The sequence below is a fragment of the Ceratotherium simum genome, chromosome X, assembly GCF_057802395.1.
Source record: "Ceratotherium simum simum isolate JZ-2026a chromosome X, ASM5780239v1, whole genome shotgun sequence".
NCBI classification, from domain to species: domain Eukaryota; kingdom Metazoa; phylum Chordata; class Mammalia; order Perissodactyla; family Rhinocerotidae; genus Ceratotherium; species Ceratotherium simum.
This window is the reverse complement of record NC_141940.1, coordinates 83,296,888-83,318,833: the sequence shown is the minus strand read 5'-3', so window position 1 is coordinate 83,318,833 and position 21,946 is coordinate 83,296,888. Positions and strand designations below refer to the sequence as shown.

The 21,946-nt window shown below is 35.5% G+C and overlaps 1 long non-coding RNA gene across 4 annotated transcripts in view; it reads left to right on the top strand.

Annotated features, from left to right (window-relative positions):
* LOC147911912 (uncharacterized) overlaps positions 1–21,946 on the top strand; it is an 85,865-nt gene that overhangs the window by 18,609 nt on the left and 45,310 nt on the right. The window lies entirely within an intron of this gene.

The window sequence follows — 21,946 nt, the reverse complement described above, 5'->3', positions numbered from 1 at the left end:
ATAAAGCTATAAAGAAACCACTGTGGAAGACAGCTTATCTTTTGAATCTTAATAAGCATTATTTTTAGGAACATGTGTTCATCTCTGCAGAGAAGCAGCATGAGCTTAGAATACTAGCTGGTAGGTCACTGGAGAAAACTGAATCAGGCTGGTAAAAAAGAAAAAAAAAACAAGAGCTGTCTTTGGGTTTTAGACATATTTTTCTTTCTGACTTGTAACATAAGAGCATTGTATGATATTTTGGAAATACATAAAGTAGGAAGGAACTCAATAAAAATCACTCATTGGCCTGTCACACAGAAATAACTAGTAATTTCCACTCTATTTATAGAAGCATATATATTATTTTTTCATGGTAAAAATAAAGTACCTATCTACTTTATATTAAGAACATTTTCAATGACATTACCAATGCTTGCTTTTTAAATATTTAAAAAAATTACTCTTTATAGTTATATCCCCTTGTGTGTGCATATCATAATTCATAGCTAATTGCTGAACATGTAAGTTGTTTCTAATTTTTCAATATTATAAATAATGCATCAATGAACATAAATTTTTGTCCATGTTTATAAAATTATGTTCTAAAGGTAAGCTTCCAGAACTGAATGCCCACAACTCCCCCAATGCCTACCCTCCACAACCAACTTATTTTTTTCTGTTCTTTATCCTTCAAGTCTCAGAGAAAGAAGTGTCTGTACCTCTATATAAGTTTAAAAGTCTTTTGATCTTATCCCCTTTTATCTACCCTAGGAGGCCCCTTTCTCTCCTGATTGCACTAAGTTTTCACAATCAGCTCTCTCTTCACCTCTAAAAAGGCTTAATATTTCCTTATCTTAAAATTACTGTTCCTTGATCCTGCCTCCCCTTTTAATTCAATCTCTAAATTCCCTGAAAGAATTGTCCATTCTAACTGCCTCCATTTGCAATTATTTTTTGATTAATTGCAGGCTGTCTTCTGCGCATTGAAAAGTCATCCATGACTTTTTTTTTTTTTTTGTGAGGGAGATCAGCCCTGAGCTAACATCTGTGCAAATCCTCCTCTTTTTGCTGAGGAAGACCGGCTCTGAGCTAACATCTATTGCCAATCCTCCTCCCTTTATTTTCTCCCCCAAAGCCCCAGTAGATAGTTGTATGTCATAGTTGCACACCCTTCTAGTTGCTGTATGTGGGACGGAGCCTCAGCATAGCTGGAGAATCGGTGCATCAGTGTACGCCTGGGATCCGAGCCCGGGCCACCAGTAGCGGAGAGAACGCACTTAACCGCTAAGGCACCAGGCCGGCCCCCATCCATGATTTTTTTAAAAAATTATCCTGATGGGTGACGTCAGCATCATGGCAGAGTGAGCTTTCCCGTGAACTCTTCCCCCGACAAGATACACCAAAAGCAACAGTCACAGACCAACAACGGAATCCCAGACAGTGAAAACCTAGAGCAAAGGGATCCACACTGCAGCACATCTGAGAGCGGAACGTGCTGGGCCCCCGGAGGAAGTGGGGAGAGGTAAGGAGAACTCCTCTCCCTCCCCATCAGATCAGCGATCCCGGTCCGCGCGGCTCCCAGAGAGGGGGGAGGGGCGGCCCTCAGTGGGGAAACCGTGGCTCTTTGGACTCTCTCAGCAAGTGGGAAACTCCCGCAAAGAGGACTCAGAGGAGCCACAGGGCTACCATCAACATCTGAGCACCCGAGAGAGTGGATAAAGAGGGGCAAACGAGAAGCCTCCCAAGTCAGGGACCCAGAGGGCAAAAGAGAGAGCCCCTCCTTCCCTGCAACCCGGACTCTGCAGCTCAACGGACCAGACCAGACCTAGTGATCCGCGGCAGACCTGATCAAATGACTGGACCCGTGGATCGCAGCGGGAAAAAAAAAAAAAACAAACAAAACTGCGGATCGCAGCAGAAAAACCGGAGCAGAGCACAGGGGGCTTAGACTACACAGCCCTTTACCACCAGACAGTGGCGGCAGGTGGAAATTGCAACCAGAGACTTCCAGGATGAGGAAAAACAAAACCAACACAGGAACCACAATGCAAAAATATATGAAATCAACAGACCAGAAACAAAATGACAAGCACCCAGAAATCAACCCCGAAGACACAGAAATCCATAAACTAAAAGACAGAGATTTCAAAATAGCTATCATAAAAACACTCAACGAAATACGAGACAACACAGACAAACAATTCAATGAGATTAGGAGTTTCTTCACAAAAGAGATTGAAATCATAAAGAAAAACCAATCACTGCTGATGGAGATGAAGAACACAATGGAGGAGATAAAGGAGAATCTGGAATCTTTAAAGAACAGAGCTGAAAATATGGAGGAAAGAATTAGCACTTTAGAGGATAGGAATACAGATATACTCCAGAGGAAGAGGAGAGAGAACTAAGACTAAAAAGAAATGAAGAAAGACTCCGAGAAATATCTGACTCTATTAGAAAATGTAACATAAGAATTATAGGTATTCCTGAGGGAGAGGAGAGGGAAAGAGGAACAGAGAGCCTATTCAAGGAAATAATAGCTGAGAATTTCCCAAATCTGGGGAAGGAGCAGGAAATACCAGTAAGCGAAGCCAACAGGACACCTATATGTATTAAAAGACAAAGGCCTTCACCACGACACCTAGTGGTAAGACTAGCCAGAGTCAACGACAAAGAAACAATATTAAGGGCAGCTAGACAAAAACAGAAAATAACGTACAAAGGAACTCCCATAAGGCTCTCAGTGGATTTCTCAACAGAAACTGTTCAGGCTAGAAGAGACTGGAATGATATATTCAAAATACTGAAAGACAAAAACTTTCAGCCAAGAATACTCTATCCAGCAAAATATCCTTCAAATATGATGGAGAAATAGTACCTCTCCCAGATAAACAAAAGCTAAGGGAGTTCATGGCCACGAGACCCCCACTACAAGAAATACTCAAGAAGGCCCTCAGGCCTGAAAAAAAGAAGAGAAAGGGAACACAAAGCTTGGAGGAAGGAGAAAAGTAGGTAGACAAAATCAGAGAAAAAGTAGATCTTTACCGGAATAGGTTAGCAACCACTTAAATACTAAATTCAAAGATCAAAGGAAGAAATGCACCAAAAATAAATTTAACCTCATCACTGTAAACACACAGCCACAACACAAGATAGAATAAGGTATAACAAGAACAACTTAGAAGGGGAAGAGGAAAGTGACTGAATTGACTTAGTATAAGGAAATAGGAGGCCATCAGATAATGGACTATCTCATACACTAGATTTTTTGCCCAAACCTAAAGGTAACCACTAAACAAATAATCAAAGCAAAACCACATATGATAAACAAAGAGAAAACTAGAAGAATCATAAGACAGAACAACCAAACTGAAGTAGCAGTCCAAAACAAATGGGACAAGAAACAAAGGAAATACAAAAGAACCTGAAAATAAGTGACAAAACAGCAACATTAAGCCCTCATATATCAATAATTACCCTAAATGTAAATGGATTGAACTCTCCAATCAAAAGATACAGAGTGGCAGGATGGATTAAGAAGCAAGACCCAACAATATGCTGCCTTCAGGAAACACATCTTAGCACTAAAGACAAGCACAGGCTCAGAGTGAAAGGATGGAAGACAATACTCCAAGCTAATGGCAAACAAAAGAAAGCAGGTGTTGCCATACTCATATCACACAAAGTAGACTTCAAGATAAAACAGGTTAAGAAAGACAAAGAAGGGAAATATATAATGATAAAAGGGACACATATCGCTTATAAATATATATGCACCCAACATAGGGGCACCCATGTACATAAAGCAACTATTAACAAACCTAAAAGGAGAAATCAACAACAACACAATAATAGTAGGGGATCTTAACACCCCACTTACAGCAATGGATAGATCATCCAGACAAAACGTCAATAAAGAAATAGTAGACTTAAATGAAAAACTGGACGAGATGGACCTAGTAGACATATACAGAGCACTCCATCCAAAAACAGCTGACTACACATTCTTCTCAAGTGCTCATGGAACATTCTCTACGATAGACCATATGTTGGGAAACAAAGCAAGCCTCAATAACTTTAAGAAGATTGAAATCATAACAAGCATCTTTTCAGACCATAAGGCTATGAAACTGGAAACGAACCATGAAAAAAAAAACTGGGAAAGTGACAAAAATGTGGAGATTAAACAACATGCTACTGAACAACCAATGGATCATTGATCAAATTAAAGGAGAAATAAAAAACTATCTGGAAACAAACGAAAATGATAACATGCCATATCAAACCATATGGAATGCAGCAAAAGTGGTCCTGAGAGGGAAACTCATAGCGATACAAGCCCACCTTAACAAACAAGAAAAAGCCCTAATAGGCAACCTTAAATTACACCTAACAGAACTAGAAAAAGAAGAACAAACAAAGCCCAAAGCCAGCAGAAGGAGAGAAATAATAAAAATCAGAGCAGAAATAAATGAAATTGAGACCAAAAAAACAGTAGAAAGGATTAATGAAACAAAGAGTTGTTTCTTTGAGAAAATAAACAAAATAGACAAACCCTTAGCCAGGCTTACTAAGAAAAAAGGAGAAAAGGCTCAAGTAAATAAAATTAGAAATGAAAGAGGAGAAATTACAACGGATACCATGGAAATACAGAGGATTATAAGAGAATACTATGAGAAATTATATGCCAACAAATTGGACACTCTAGAAGAAATGGATAAATTCTTAGACTTATACAACCTCCCAAAATTGAACCAAGAAGAAATGGAGAATCTGAATAGACCAATAACAAGTAAAGAGATTGAAAGAGTAATCAAAAACCTCCCAAAAAATAAAAGTCCAGGACCAGATGGCTTCTCCAGTGAATTTTACCAAACATTCAAAGAAGATTTAATACCCATCCTCCTCAAACTATTCCAAAAAATAGAGGAAGATGGAACACTTCCTAAATCATTCTACGAGTCCAACATCACCCTGATACCAAAACCAGACAAAGACAATACAAAGAAAGAAAATTACAGGCCAATATCGCTGATGAACATTGATGCAAAAATCCTCAACAAAATATTGGCAAACCGAATACAACAATACATTAAAAAGATCATACACCATGATCAAGTGGGATTTATACCAGGGACGCAGGGATGTTTCAACATCCGCAAATCAATCAACGTGATACATCACATCAACAAATCAAAGAGTAAAAACCACATCATCATCTCAATAGACGCAGAGAAGGCATTTGACAAGATACAACATCCATTTATGATAAAAACTCTCAATAAAATGGGAATAGAAGGAAAGTAACTCAACATAATAAAGGCCATATATGACAAACCCACAGCCAACATCATACTCAACAGGGAAAGTCTGAAAGCCATTCCTCTGAGAACAAGAACGAGGCAGGGCTGCCCACTCTCACCACTCCTGTTCAACATAGTACTGAAGGTTTTGGCCAGAGCAATTAGGCAAGAAAAAGGAATAAAAGGAATCCAAAGAGGTAACAAAGAAGTGAAACTCTCACTATTTGCAGGTGACATGATTGTATATATAGAAAACCCTAAAGAATCTGTTGGAAAACTATTAGAAACAATCAACAACTACAGCAAAGTTGCAGGGTACAAAATCAATCTACAAAAATCAGTTGCATTTCTATATGCTAATAATGAACTAACAGAAAGAGAGCTCAAAAAGATAATACCATTTACAATTGCGTCAAAAAGAATAAAATACCTAATAATAAATCTTAGAGAGGAGTTATAGGACCTATACAATGAGAACTACAAGACATTATTGAAAGAAATCCATGATGACATAAAGAAATGGAAAGATATCCCATGCACGTGGATTGGAAGAATAAACATAGTTAAAATGTCTATATTACCTAAAGAAATCTACAGATTCAATGCAATCCCAATCAGAATCCCAATGACATTCTTCACAGAAATAGAAAAAAGAATACTAAAATTTATAAGGGGGAACAAAAGACCCCGAATAGCTAAAGAAATCCTAAGAAAAAAGAACAAAGCAGGAGGCATCACAATCCCTGACTTCAAAACATACTACAAAGCAATAGTAATCAAAACAGCATGGTACTGGTACAAAAACAGACACACAGATCAATGGAACAGAATTGAAAGCCCAGAAATAAAACCACACATATACGGACAGCTAATTTTTGACAAAGGCGCTAAGAACATGCAATGGAGAAAGGAAGGTCTCTTCAATAAATGGTGTTGGGAAAACTGGACAGCCACATGCAAAAGAATGAAAGTGGACCATGTGCTATCGCCATTCACAAAAATTAACTCAAAATGGATCAAAGACCTGAAGGTGAGACCTGAAACTATAAAACTCATAGAAGAAAATTTAGGCAACACACTATTTGACATTGGTTTTAAAGGAATCTTTTCGGATGACATGCCTACCCAGACTAGGGAAACTAAAGAAAAAATAAACAAGTGGGACTTTATCAGATTAAAGAGCTTTTATAAGACAAATGAAACCAGAATCAAGATGAACAGACAACCAACCAGCTGGGAGAGAATATTTGCAAAGCATACATCTGACAATGGGTTGATCTCCATAATATATAAAGAACTCACACAACTGAATAACAAAAAAAAACAAACAACCCGAACAAAAAATGGACAGAGGAATGAACAGACACTTCTCCAAGGAAGATATACAGATGGCCAATAGGCACATGAAAAGATGCTCAACATCACTAATCATCAGGGAAATGCAAATCAAAACAACACTAAGATACCACCTCACGCCTGTTAGAATGGCTATAATCACCAAGACAAAAAACAACAAATTTTGGAGAGGATGTGGGGAAACAGGAACCCTCATACACAGCTGGTGGGAATGCAAACTGATTCAGCCTCTATGGGAAACGGTATGGAGATTCCTCAAAGAATTAAAAATAGAGATGCCCTATGTTCCAGCCATCCCACTACTGGGAATCTATCCAACGCACCTGAAATCAACAATCCAAAGAGGCTTATGCACCCCTATGTTCATTGCAGCTTTATTCACCATAGCCAAGAAGTGGAAGCAACCTAAGTGTCCCTCGACTGACGATTGGATTAAGAAAATGTGGTATATATATACAATGGAATACTACTCAGCCATAAAAAAAGACAAAATCGTCCCATTTGCAACAACATGGATGGGCCTGGAGCGTATTATGTTAAGTGAAATAAGCCTGAAAGAGAAAGACAAACACTGTATGATCTCACTCATATGTGGAATATAAACCAACACATGGACAGAGAAAACTGGACTGTGGTTACCAGGGGCAGTGAGGGTGGGGGGAGGGGCGTGGGGGTGGGCACAAGGGGTGAAGGAGTCATATATATGGTGATGGACAAACAAAATGTACAACCCAAAATTTCACAATGTTAGAAACCATTAAAACATCAATAAAAAAAATAAAAATAAAAAATAAGAAAAAAAAAAGAAAAAAGCCATTTATGACAACATGGATGGACATTGAGCGTATAATGCAAAGTGAAATAAGTCAGAGGGAGAAGGTCAAATACCGTATGATTTCCATCATTATGTAGTAGATAATAACAACAATAAACAAAAACTTAGGGACAGAGATTGGATTGGTGGTTACCAGAGGGGAAGGGGAGGGAGGAGGGTGAAAGGGATAATTCGGTACATGTGTGTGGTGAGGGGTTGTAATTAGTATTCTGGTGGTGAACATTATGTAATCTATGCATAAATAGAAGTACCATGACGTACACCTGAAATTTTTACAATGTTATAAACCAATGTTACTGCAATAAACAAAAATTTAAAAAAAGAAACATCTGAAATCAACAATCTAATCTTCCACCATAAGAGAATGAATCCAAGAGAAAATTAAACCTAATGCAAGAAGGAAGGAAATAATGAATATTAAAAGGAACTTAATGAAGCATAGAACAGAAAATATAGTCAACAAATCTAAAAGATAGTTCTTTGACTATATCAACAAAAATGACCAACTTTAGCTAGACTGACAATGAAAGAGGGAAGATGCAAATCATTAAATTGGAAATGAAAGTAGAGATATTACTACTGACATTAAAAAATAAGAAGGATTATAAAAGAATGCTATGAACAATTGCATGCCAACAAGTTATATAACCTAGATGAATTAATAAATATCTAGAAATACCCAAATTACCAAAACTGACTTAAGAAGAAATAGAATACTTGAACAAACATATAGCACCTAAAGAGAACGAATCGGTAATATAAAAACCTCCCAACCCAAAAAGTCCCAGGACCAGTTAATTTCACTAATGAATTCTAACACTTAAAGAATAAACACTAACCCTCCTCAAACTCTTTCAAAAAATTAAAGAGGAAGGAAAACCTCCTTACTCATTATATTAGGCCAGTATTACCCTGGCATTAAAGTCAGAAAGACATCATAAAAAATGAAAACTATAGACAAATATCTCTTATAAATATAGATGCGAAAATTTTTAACAGACTACTAGCGCAGGAAATTCAGCAACATATAAAAAAGATTATGTACCATGACCAAATATGATTTATCCCAGGAATGTATGTCTCATTTAACATTTAATTATCAATTAATATACTATACCATATGAATAGAATAAGGGACAAAATCAATATGATCATATCAATATATGCATAAAAAGCATTTAACAAAATACAACATTTCATGATATCTTACACATAATTGTTGATCTTCGAACGTTTATTAAATGTTGAATATCACTTAAAGACAGAAGGCAAAAAATTGGGGGACCATTACAGGAAAAACAAAATAAGCATATAGAATGATGTGTCAGATACAAATGTTTGAAAAACGTAGAGTTTCACGTGTTGAAATTCACAGGTGAGTCCTTACTTATAGAACTCCAGTTAGAGCACCACAAGAACCAATTCATTGTGACTACACCTGGACTTTTCGTAAGGGTGCTAGTTGAAATTGTATGGCTAGCCATTCCATAAGGCTTCTCATTGCAATCATTCTTAATCACTATCTGAAATATAAGCCATTAATCCTCCATCCTTTTCCTTGTAGTCCTTCCAATTCTGCTTTAAGCAAAATCCTCTCTTCTCATTAGCCTTTCTCTCAGAAATTCCTGGTGTGCCTTTTCTAACTCTGTTCCATTTCATGATAAAGTCCTTTATACATTACCACTAATGCTCTGTCTACCCCTTTCATTTACTTCTTTCCCCTGAGGACTCTGTTTTCCCTCCAGCAGAGTCTATCTATCATTTTAAATTAAACTTACTGAACTATAGTATATGCCTGGTACCATTTTAAGTACTTTTACACATATTTTTCCTTTTGATTTGCGTGTATTAATTTAGATAATTCTCATGAAAATGTTAGGAGAGTGGCTTATTATCAAATTTTCAAAATCTCACAGCTACTTAATGACAAGCTGGAATTCAAACCGTGGCAGTTAGTCTCCAGATCATCCAACACAATCAACCAGTACATCGTCATACTGCCTCTCATTTTCTCACTAGACACAATCAAAGTAAAGGAAACAAAATATAATGTGTGTGTGTGTATTAACATTCCTTAAATCTCTCAATGCCACTTCTAAACCATTATCCTCCATTGTCATATAAAAAGTGTTCCTTCTCCGAATTTCATGCCACCTAAACACACCGCCCCCTGCTCCTCCTAATTTTTGCCATCTATTGACATCCTGGCATCTTTACCATATTCATTAAAAATGTGCATTTTCTTTCTAACCCAATAATGGTCATTATGTTGGGAGGCTTCAACTTCCATGTGAATTACCTATCCAGTACCCTAGGTACTTCAGTCTTTCTCCTTCTTCATTAATCCGTTCAAGAATATTTATTGAGCACCTATGTGCCAGGCACTTGTCTAGGTGCTGGGGTCTAATAGCAAGCAATACAGACCTAGAGCCTAGAATAGTATATGGCACAGGTAGTATTTAATAAATATTTGTTAAACGAATCAATCAATGAATAAAGATAAAGGTCCAGCTCTTGTGGAATTTTCATTCCAGTTGAGGGACAGACCAGAAAGAAACAAATGTACAATGTAATGTCAGGTGTGATAACTGCCATGAAGAAAAGTAAAGCAGGGTAAGGAGTTATACAGTGATGGTGAAGGGGGAGTATTTTTTATTTGTCTTCCCCTTCATAAGTCCTTTTGGTGTTCTCCCTGACTCTTCCTCTGTCTTTACTACTTCTGTCACTAGGACACTTTCTTTTCTTTAGTCATAATGCATAGTCATAATTCATAATGAAATATGAACAATTTAGTGTTATATGATATAGAGTGACTCTTGCTAAATACCTTTTGATACTCACAGCTCAGACATGTGTCAGTCCTTTTGTTAAGGACTTGGGCTGCAGAAACAAATAAGATATAATTCCAGAACTTAAGGACTATAAAGCCTAGAGTGGGAGACAAGTGGGTAAATAGATAATTTTCATATAATTTGATAAAGTCTAGGAAAGACGCAAGAAAAGGATTCTAAAATCTGTATGAAAATATGGACTTTTTTATTGCTCCTTCTTAAAACTGTTAAATTGCTTTTCATTCCTTACAGTGCTTAGTTGATACTTTCAAAAAAAGTTCCCCATCTCTGAACTCAATTCTCACAATACGTGAGTCATAAATTTGAAACACATCCTCCGGTAGTTTAGAACTAAATGATCAGGAGTATGAACATGGAAACACTGAAAAAGTAAACCTTTCCCCATCTCTGAACTCAATTCTCACAATACGTGAGTCATAAATTTGAAACACATCCTCCGGTAGTTTAGAACTAAATGATCAGGAGTATGAACATGGAAACACTGAAAAAGTAAACCTGTCTCTAGCTCTCTCACACCAACACTGTTGGTTTCAGATCTCTTGAAGCACCGTAGGTTAGCCCCACCACAATTTCCAGGTACAATGATTCTGCAATAGTTATTTTAGCATCTCCTTCCTTGGACCCCCTGAGTGCAGGTCACTGATGCAATCCAATTTTGCTCATGGCATATTCAAGAGTGGATTATATCACTCAATTGGGATTTAGACCAGTTACATTTCAAGGGCTCAATAACCACAAGTGGCTAGTGGCTACTATATTGGACATCAAAAGTCTAGAGCTATGGAAAAATTATTTTCTGTCTGAGGTGAGCCCAGGTTAGACTTTTTCACATCGTGTTAAGATTTGTCCCTACATGCTCTACTATTAGCCCAATTCATGCAAATGAGTTTTCCAGGACTAGTGCTTTGTGTCATTTAGAATGCATATCTGCAAATTACAGAAAACTTGACTTCAGTGGTATAAGCCATAGGGTTATTTGTTTATTAAGAATAAATCTGGAGCAGGTGGTTCCCTGATTTACTTGGTAATTCAAAAATGTCAGAGATCTGGGTCAACAGCTCTATAATTCTCTTGGACTATTCTTCATAGTTGCAAGATGGCTACTGCAGTTCCACGCATCAGATTTTCAGAGAAAAGCATCCTTGCAGGAAAGGAGGGGAGGGTAGTAAAAAAAAGCTCTCCTCTTGCAAGAAAGGCAAATCCTTCCATGAAGCTTCCTAAGAAATTTTCCCCATATGTTTGGAAATATTTCTCACTCTATATTGGTGTCACCTGTCCACCATCAGCTTGCAAGTGAGACTAGGAAAGCTCTTTGTTTTGTTTTCTAATTATTTTATTGAGGTCATATTGGTTTACAACATTGTGTAATTTCAGGAGTACTATATTATATACCAGTTTTTGTATAGACTGCATCTTGCTCACCCTACATAGTCTAGCTTTTATCCATCACCATACATATGTGCCCTTTTACCTCTTTTTTCCTCCCCCCCTTCCCATCTGGTAACCACTAATCTGTTCTCCTTATCCATGTGTTATCTTCCACATATGAGTGAAATCATATGTTTGTTTTTCTCTGTCTGGATTATTTCACTTAACATAATACCTTCATGGTCCATCCATGTTGTTGCAAATGGGACGATTTTGTTATTTTATGGAAGAGTAGTATTCCGTTGTATATATATACCACATCTTCTTCATCCATTCATCTACTAATGGGCACCTGGGTTGCTTCCCTGTCTCGGATATTGTGAATAATGCTGCAGTGAACATAGGGGTGCATAAATCTCTTCGCATTGTTGATTTCATGTTCTTGGGATAAATATCCAGTAGTAGCATAGCTGGATTGTATGGTATTTTTATTTTTAAATTTTGAGACATCTCCATACTATTTTCCGTAGTGGCTGTTCCAGTTTGCACTCCCTCCAGCAGTGTATGCGAGTTCTCTTTTCTCCACATCCTCTCTGACACTTGTTATTTCTTGTATTGTTAATTATAGCCATCCTGACAGGTGTAAGGTGATATCTCATTGTAGTTTTGATTTGCATTTCCCTAATAATTACTGATGTTGAACATCTTTTCATGCGCCTGTTGACCATTTGTATATCTTCTTTGGAAACATGTCTGTTCAGATCCTCTGTCCATTTTTTAATTGGATTGTTCATTTTTTGTTGTTGAGTTGTATGAGTTGCTTATATACTTTGGAAATTAACCCCTTATCAGATATATGAGTTGCAAATATTTTCTCCCAGTTGATGGGTTGTCTTTTTGTTTAGTTCATGGCTTCCTTTGCCTTGCATAAGCTCTTTAGTCTGATGAAGTCTCATTGGTTTATTTTTTCTTTTGTTTTCCTTGCCTGAGTAGGCATGGTATTCAAAAAGATCCTTCTAAGACCGATGTCAAAGAGTGTACTGCCTGTATTTTCTTCTGGGAGTTTTATGGTTTCACATCTTACCTTCAAGTCTTTAACCTATTTTGAGTGAATTTTTGTGTATAGTGAAAGATAATGGTCTACTTTTATTCTTTTGCATGTGGCCGTCCAGTTTTCTCAACACCATTTATTGAAGAGACTTTCCTTTCTCAATTGTATGTTCTTGGCTCCTTTGTCGAAGATTAGCTGTCCATAGACGTGTGGTTTTATTTCTGGGCTCTCAATTCTGTTCCATTGATCAGTGTATCTGTTTTTCTGCCAGTATTATGCTGTTTTTTTTATTATTATTTTTGCTAGGAAAGATTCGCCCTGAGCTAACATCTGTTGCCAATCTTCCTCTTATTTTTCACTCCCCAAAACTCCAGTACATAGCTATATATTCTACTCATAAGTCCTACTAGTTCTTCTATGTAAGCTGCCACCACAGCGTGGCCACTGACAGAGGAGTAGTGTGGGTCCGCCTCTGGGAACACAACCTGGCCTGCCAAATCAGAGTATTCCAAACTTTAACCTCTAGGACATCAGGGGTGGCTCACCATGCTCTTTTGAATACTTTAGCTTTGTAGTATATTTTGAAGTCAGGGATTGTGATGCCTCCAGCTTTGTTCTTTTTTCTCAGGATTGTTTTAGCTATTCAGAGTCCTGTGTTATTCCATATAAATTTTAGAATTCTTTGCTCTATTTCCATGAAGAATGTCATTGGGATTCTTATTGGGATTGTATGGAATCTGTAGATTGCTTTAGGTAGTATGGACATTTTAACTATGTTTATTCTTCCAATCCATGTGCATGGAATATCTTTCCATTTCTTTATGATTTCTTTGATTTCTTTGAATGTCTTACAGTTTTAGGTGTATAGATCTTTCACCTCCTTGGTTAAATTTATTCATAGATATTTTAGTCTTTTGTTTACAATTGTAAATGGGATTGTATACTTGCCTTCTCTTTCCACTAGTTTTTTATTAGTGTATAGAAATGCAACTGATTTTTGTAAGTTGATTTTGTACTCTATAACGTTGCTGTGGTTGTTGATCATTTCTAATAGTTTTCTGGTGGATTCTTTAGGGTTTTCTATATATAGAATCATGTCATCTGCAAACAGTGAGATTTTTAACTCTCTCTTTTCAATTTGGATACCTTCTATATTTTTTTCTTGACTAATTGTTCTGGCTAAAACTTCCAGTACTATGTTGAATAAGAGTGGTAAGAGTGGGCAACCTTTTCTTGTTCCTGTTCTTGGAGGGATGGTTTTCAATTTTTCACCATTAGGTATGATGCTGGCTGTGGGTTTGTCATATATGGCCTTTATTATGTTGAGATACTTTCCTTCTGTACCCATTTTATTGAGAGTTTTTATCATAAATGGATGTTGGATCTTGTCAAATGCATTCTTTGCATCTATTGAAGTGATCATGTGCTTTTTATTCCTTACTTTGTTAATGTGGTGTATCATATTGATTGATTTGTGGATGTTGAACAATGCCTATATCCCTGGAATAAATCCCACTTGATCATGGTATATGATCCTATTAATATATTGCCGTGTTTGATTTGGTAATATTTTATTGAGGATTTCTGCAACTATATTCATCAGGGATATTGCTTTGTAATTTTCCTTTTTTGTGTTGTCCTTTTCCGGTTTTGGTATCAGGGTAATGCTGGCCTCATAGAATGAGATAGGAAATATCTCATGTTCTTCAATTTTTTGGAATATTTGGAGAAGGATAGGTATTAAATCTTCTTTGAATGTTTGGTAGAATTCAGCAGAGAATCCAACTGGTCCTGGAATTTTGTTTTTTGGGAAGTTTTTGACTACTGTTTCAATCTCTTGTGACTGGTCTATTCAGATTTTCTATTTCTTGATTCAGTTTTGGGTAGTGGTATGATTCTAAGAATTTATCCATTTCTTCTAGGTTATCCAATGTGTTGCCATATAGTGTTTCATAGTATTCTCTTATAATCCTTTGTATTTCTGTGGTATCCATTCTAATTTCTCCTCTTTCATGTTTAACTTTATTTGAGACTGCTCTCTTTTTTTCTGAGTGAATTTGGCTAAGAGTGTGTCAATTTTGTTTATCTTCTCAAAGATCCATCCCTTGACATCCTCATAGGTTATGACTTTACGACTACCTCTAGCCATTGGGTAATGAAAGCAAATAACAGAAACCTGATCTACAACTTCAACGGATAGACTGCCACGTTGTTATACCTCTCTGTAATTCTTCTGTACTTCCTCTCTCCTTTATATCTAGCTTTATTCAGCCTGAAACTTACTACAAAGAAAAGGGGGTGGGGAACTGCATACCACAAGGAAGGAAAATAAAATTTATTGAGTTTCTAATATAAACAAACTACTTTCACATATATGATTTCTGAACACCACAACAACTTTATATGGTAGGTATTATTTTCCCAAACTTGACAGAAATAAAAATAAAGTTTCAGAGAACTTAAGTGACTTAAGGTTACACAACCTAACACATGGTACAGCCTGTTAATAGGATACAAAGGTAGGAAGGAGACTTTCACTGTATGCCTTTAAATATATACAGAAAACACACGTGTGTTGTGTGCATTTATATACATGTGTATATACACACATATTGTGTATATACACAAACATATACACACATATGTATATATAGACACATATGACTGTATTATCTATTCATCAAATTGAATTAAAACTAGATAAATATAAATAAAAATAATTTATCAAAGTAGATTTATCTTTTCTAATATGCTCATTTTCAAAAAGAAGAAAATCATAAAGAAGTGTGTGAAATATTCAAGGCTTACTCTTTGCATTTTCTAAAGTTTCATATGCTTGTACCATATTTCATCAATTCTAGGGCACCATTTTTTTTTTACATTTTAACAACTATTAAGTCAGGATACACCTTACATTTAATTTGTAACATTTAATAAAAATGTTTAGTGTTACATAAAATAATAGCATATCTTATAATTTATGGCACCCACGCACAGTGAAATATGGTATCTCTTATGAGTGTATGTGATATTTCGGTTAAAATTGTACATATTATGGTTTTTATATCCGTCTTATAATAGCCATCACACACGGTCTGGTAATAAGTTTTTTATAAATTTCTGAATGCAAAAATCTAATACCAAATAATCAATAACACATTTTTCACTTTACAGATGCATGTTAGCATGTATATGAATAACTTCTAAAGATAAGTATAAGAAAGATTACATACTGGGATCATAGTAAGTGCTTAAACAGGAAGGCAAGGATCTTTCCCCATGATAAAGATTTGGTAATATTATTTGTAGACAGGGGAGCAAATAAGGCCTCTTTGAAATTTGGAATGTTTAAGTGTAAAGCTGGCAAACAGTGGTTAAGATGAACTATACACAAAGGCACCTTAATGTCAAAATATTTCCCTGACCAGAAGCCTAAAGAACAAACAAAATCTGGATTTATTTAGTATGTCAGACATCATTGCTGTGTAAATGGTATTAGAAGGCAAACAGACAAGATGTGTCAATTAAAAGTGGGGAATAGAGGGCCTGGCCCCATGGCCTAGTGCTTAAGTTCAGCACACTCTACTTTAGTGGCTTGGGTTCAGTTCCCAGGCACGGACCTAGACCACTTGTCAGTGGCCATGTGGTGGTGGTGACCCACATACAAAATAGTGGAAGAATGGCACAGATGTTTGCTCAGGGTGAATCTTCCCCACCAAAAAAAAAAAAAAGAAAAATACAGTGAGGAGTAGAGGAATAGGGGGTCAGCAATGGAAAGTAAAAAAAATTAGAGGCAGTGGGGAAGAAAAGGCCTTTTTGAGGGTGGATATATTTATTTTCCTGGACCCCAAACTCTGTTGGCAGGAGTCTCACCACTAGAGAGATGACTATATCAAGCTTATCTAAACTTGTTTCATTAAATATTTGAATTATTGAACAATACCCCTTTCTCTGACTCAAAAAGTGACATTCTGATTCTAATTTGGCTCTCTAATGGATAAAATTAAGAACCAAAGAGATGATGTTGCTGCTCCTAGTGCAACAGAAAGAGGTAAATAATAGTATATGTTTTTATGCTTTTAAATCTTTCTTTAATTTATCATGCAATATTCATGCAAATACTATGTACAAAACACTATCCTAGGTGCATATCCATGATGTCCTACTTGGTCTCACCTATTTCACATGAGTCCAATCAATAGTTATACTTAAATAATACACAAATTCATTGGTTGAAGAGTAAAATGATTCAGCATAGCAACATACAATTTGAGCAAAAAACAAGTAAATACTATAAAACTCAGGCTTACAAAAATTTCAAAAACATTTTTTACTCACAAACTTAACTAGAGATTCTAGTGAATGTCTATGCAGCTATCTGTAATGAAAATGAATTTTGTTATACTGAAAGTTTCTTTCTTATATTAAAAAGTGAAGAAAAATTACCACATTTCAGGTCATGTGGGTATAGAGTGATTCCTCTGTTTCTGTGGGACACTTTCCAGATTTCTAGGTCTCTATTGATTGTTTTGTCTTCCATGCATGGAAAAAGGCAAGCACCATAATTTGAAATTAAAATGTGATTCAGAAGTGCAAAAAAAAAGGGAGAAAGAGATATTTTAAAAGCAGGTTAAGAGCAAGTGAGGTAATTAGAGAAAGTAAAACCATGGACAATAAAAATGTCATTATCTCAGAAGGGCCTAGGAAAAGGCAACACCTTACAAGAAGATCTTGACATAATGGAGAGGAGGAAATAATTGAGAAGAGAAATACTGCCGATTTTCCAGAATTCTGTATGTCTGTTGATGCAAAAATGGTTGTTCAAGTTTCTGACTTATTTTCCAGTCAATTTCAGAAAAGAATTACATTTATGTATATCATCAAACCACAAAGCAACTTCATTTTCAATTTTTCTGACTTTTCTCTATTACTTGGCCATTTTTAAATTGAGAGTTATTTCAAACAAAACTGCAACACTAATCAGTGATGCCAGAAACAATATTTGATAAATATTAGGTAACTGACAGAAGACAACAAAGTGTGTTCTGGGGACAACAAATAAACTCAAGATTATTGAACCTTTACTAGAAGGTCACAAACAAAGACTCTTTGGTTCTCAGAGATCAGAGTGCAGGAGGGGATGAAAAAGTGATTATTTGTACTGTTTTCTGCCAGTTGTTTAGAAAATATACATAATTTTCTAGATAACTATGCACTCCCAAAGCTGAAGCCAAAGTCAAAAGGCTGGATGGATGAATCATCACAGAAGAAGTGGGAAAAGACATTAAAGATAAATCCCCGAAGGTCAAATACCGTATGATTTCCTTCATTAAGTAGTAGATAATAACAACAATAAACAAACACATAGGGACAGAGATTGGATTGGTGGTTACCAGAGGGGAAGGGGGGAGGCAGGAGGGTGAAAGGGATAATTCGGTACATGTGTGTGGTGATGGGTTGTAATTAGTATTTTGGTGGTGAACATGATGTAGTCCATGCAGAAATAGAAGTACAATGATGTACACCTGAAATTTTTACAATGTTATAAACCAATGTTACTGCAATAAACAAAAAATTAAAAAAAAAAAAAAAAAAAAAAAAAGATAAATCCCCATGTGAGTTTATAGGTTAAGAATCAGAGGGACCGCCTGAGTGGCATAGTGGTTAAGTTCATGAGCTCCACTTTGTTGGCTGAGGGTTCATGGGTTCAGATCCCAGGTGTGTACCTATACATCGCTCATCAAGCCATGCTGTGGCAGCATCCCTCATACCAAAAATAGAGGAAGATTGGCACAGATGTTAGCTCAGGGTCAATCTTCCTCACCAAAAACAAAAATCAAATAAACAAACAAAAAATAAGAATCAGAAAACTCAGATCTTTTTAAAATTCCAGAGGACAAAAAGTGATAAAATACACTTCCCAAATCATAGTGTCTGATAATCAAACTGAATAAAGCCAGCTCAACTTCACTATGAACATAGATGCAAAAATTCTAAATAAAATATTAGTAATTTGCAACCTACATCATACTAAAAGAACAATATATCATGATCCAGTAGATTTGTTTTTAGGTCTATGGGTGTTTCACATAAAATATTCAGGGAATTGTTTTGAAAAAAAGGCTAAGCAAAGAAATAACTGATTGCAGTGCAAAATAAAGTGAGATAAAATTTGAGAGTTTTTTTTCAGTTTTATTGAGAAATAATTGGCATACATCACTTGTATGAATTTAAGGCATACAGCCTGATGGTTTGATTTACATGTATTGTCAAATGATTACCACAATAAGTTCAGCTAACTGAACTCTAATATAGATACAATAATAATAAAAGAAAAAAAAATCTCCTTGTGATGAGAACTACTAATGATTTACTCTCTTACCAACTTATCTATATATCCTACAGCAGTTTTAACTATAGTCATCATGTTGTGCATTACATCCCTAGTACTTAGTTATCTTATGACTGGAAGCTTGTACCTTTTCAACCTCTTCCTCAAATTCCCCCTCCCCCCACCATCCACCTCTAGAAACCACAAGTCTGCTCTCTTTTTCTATTAGTTTGTTTTTGTTTTTGTTTATTAGATTCCACATATAAGTGCGATCATAGAGTATTTGTCTTTCTCTGTCTGACTTATTTCACTTAGTATAAGGCCTTCAAATTCCATGCTTGTTGCTGCAAATGGTAGCATTTTATCATTTTTTATAGATGAATAATATTCTATTGTGTATATATATACCACAACTTCTTTGTTCATTCATCCATCCATGGGCACATAAGTTGTTTCCATGTCTTGACTATCGTAAATAATGTTGCTATGAACATGGGGGTGCAGACATCTTTTCTAGTTCATGTTTTTGTTTCCTTTGGATGTATTCCCAAAAGTGGAATTGCTGGATGATATGGTAGTTCTATTTTTAATTTTTTGATGATCCTCCATACTGTTTTCCATAGTGGCTGTACCAAATTTACAATCTCACCAATAGTGCACAAGGGTTTCTCCATATCCATGCCAGCATTTGTTATCTCTTGTCTTTTTGTTGATGGCCATTCTAACAGGCATAAGGTGATATCTCATTGTGGCTTTAATTTGATTTTCCCTAATGACTAGTGATGTTAAGCATCTTTTCACATACTTGTTGGCCTTTCATATATCTTCTTTGGAGAAACGTCTATTCAGGTACTTTGCCCACTTTTTAATTGAGTTATTTGGTTTTCTGCTTTTGAGTTGTATGAGTTCTTTATATACTATATATTATATACTATATATTAACCCTTTATAAGATATATGGTTTGCAAATCTTTTTTCCCATGCTATAGATTGTCTTTCACTTCATTGATGTGAAAGACTTGTGCTTTGCAGAAGCTTTTTAGTTTGATGTAGTCCCACTTGTTTATTTTTGATACTGCTGATTGTGATTTAGATGCCATATCCAAAAAATCATTACCAAGACCCATGTCAAGGAGATTTATCCCTATGTTTTCTTCTAGGAATGTCATGGTTTCAGGTCTTACATTTAAGTCTTTAATCCATTTCAAGTTAATTTTTGTAAGTGTTGTATGATATGGGTCCAGTTTTATTCTTTTACCTATAAATATCCAATTATCTCAGCTCCATTTATTAGAATGTCTTTTCTCTGTTGAGTATTCTTGACTCTTTTGTCAAATATTAGTTGACTGTATATACTTAGGTTTATTTCTGTGCTCTTGATTTTGTTTCCTTGGTCTACTTGTCTATTTTTCTGCCAGTACCATACTGTTTTGATGACTATAGATTGACTATACTATAGTATAGCTTGATATCAAGAAGTGTGATACATTCTGCTTTGTTCTTCATTCTCCAAATTTCTTTGGCTATTTGAGGTCTTTTATCATTCCATGTAAATTTTAGGAGTGTTTTTTGTACTTCTGTAAAAAATGCCTTTGGAATCTTGATAGATATTTCATTGAATCTATAGATGGATTTTGGTAGTATTGACATTTTAATAATATTAATTCTTCCAATCCATGAGCATGAGATATCTTTCAATTTACTTGTGCCTTCTTTGATTTATTTCATCAGTGTCTTATAGTTTTCAGTGTAGAGATGTTTCACCTCATTAATTACATTTATTCTTAAGTATTTTATTCTTTTGGTAGTATTGAAAATGGGATAGATGTCTTTATTTCTTTTTCAGAAATTTAATTGTTAATATATAGAAACACTACGAATTTTTCTATGTTAATTTTGTATCCGGCACATTGGTAAATTCATTAATTAGATCTAACAGTTTTTGGTTATCTTTAGGATTTTCTTTATATAAAATCATATCATCTGGAAATAGAGATAATTTTACTTTTTCCTTTCCAATTCTAATACCTTTTATTTCTTTTTCTTGCCTGATTGCTTTAACTAGGACTTCCAGTAGTGTGTTGAATATGAGTGGTGAGAGTGTGTTCGCATCATTGTCTTGTTCATAATCTTAGATGAAAAGCTTTCAACCTTTCACCATTGAGTATGTTAGCTGTGGGCTTATCATATATGGCCTTTACTATGTTGAGATAAATTTCTTCTATGCCTAGTTTATTTAGAGTTTTTATCATGACTGGATGTTGAATTTTGTCAAATGATTTTTCTGCATCTATTGAGAGGATCATATGAATTTTTGTTTCATTCTATTAATATGATGTATCAAAGTGATTGATTTGCATACGTTGAACCATCCTTGTATCCCAGGGATAAATCCCACTTGACCATGGTGAATGATCATTTTAATATGCTGCTGAATTTTGTTGCTGGTATTTTGTTGAAAATTTTTACATCTATATTCATCAGGGATATGTGCCTGTAGTTTTCTTTTCAGTAGTCTTCTTTTCTGGTTTTGGCATCAGGATAAAGCTGGCCTTGTAAAATTGGCTTGAGAGTGTTCCCTCCTCATCAATTTTTTTTTTTTTTTTTGCAATACTTTGAGAAGGATTGGTGTTAATTTTCCTTCAAATGTTTGGGAAAATTCACCAAGAAAGTCATCTGTTCCTGGGCTTTTCTTCTTTGGGAGATTTTTGATTACTGATTCAATCTCCTTACTAGTAATTGGTCTATTCAGATTTTCTATTTCTTCCTTCTTCAGTCTTTGTAGACTATATGTTTCTAAGAATTTTTCCATTTCTTCTAGATTGTCCAGTTTGTTGGCATATAGATGCTCATAGTAGCCTCTTACGG